Below are 742 nucleotides of genomic sequence, written 5' to 3' on the forward strand. Positions count from 1 at the left end.
AGCACATTGATGCCGAAGGAGTCTTTGGAACCGGTGGAGAGGCTATGATGACTTCAGGCTATTCAAATAGCATGACCGATACCACAAAGAAAGGGTATCTAAGTCACACTAGTGGAATAGCTTTTTCATAATAATTATCTCGATATATGATACCAAACACCTGCCTGATGATTGATAAGGTAAGGGGTTTTAAAAGACAACAGAATGACAATTCTATGTGTGATAGAAAAGGAGATCTTCTTTTTTTTTTTTCAGTGTGTGCGGTTCGCCTGCCTTCCTGACCACGGATAGGCTATGGGCCTTTGCACTTCGGCCCCTGAGAATACCACAACAATGTGACAGGAATCGAACCTATGGATCTCTGAAACTTCTTCATCGGTTATTTGGGCGCATCTTTCTGAAAAGGATTGTGATGACAGATGACCTATGTGACGACAATGGACAACATGCCTGCCTTCTTAACCACGGAAAGACTACGGGGCTTTGCACTTCGGCCCCTGAGAATACCACATCAAGGTGACTGGATTCGAACCTATGGCTCTCTGAAACTTCTTCATCGGTTATTTTGGCGCATCTTCCTTAAAAGGATTGTGACAGCAGATGACCTATTTGACTGAAAATTCCTAGAAAGAATACAGTTCTAGGATTGTGACAAGACAAGAATGGACTCATAAGATGGGCGGTCAGGGAAGCGATTTCATTTGTGTTATCCGCCAAGTAAATGATCAAGGAATTTTCTATA

This window comes from Cucurbita moschata, unplaced genomic scaffold (assembly GCF_002738365.1).
Source record: "Cucurbita moschata cultivar Rifu unplaced genomic scaffold, Cmos_1.0 Cmo_Scf00080, whole genome shotgun sequence".
Classification (NCBI taxonomy): domain Eukaryota; kingdom Viridiplantae; phylum Streptophyta; class Magnoliopsida; order Cucurbitales; family Cucurbitaceae; genus Cucurbita; species Cucurbita moschata.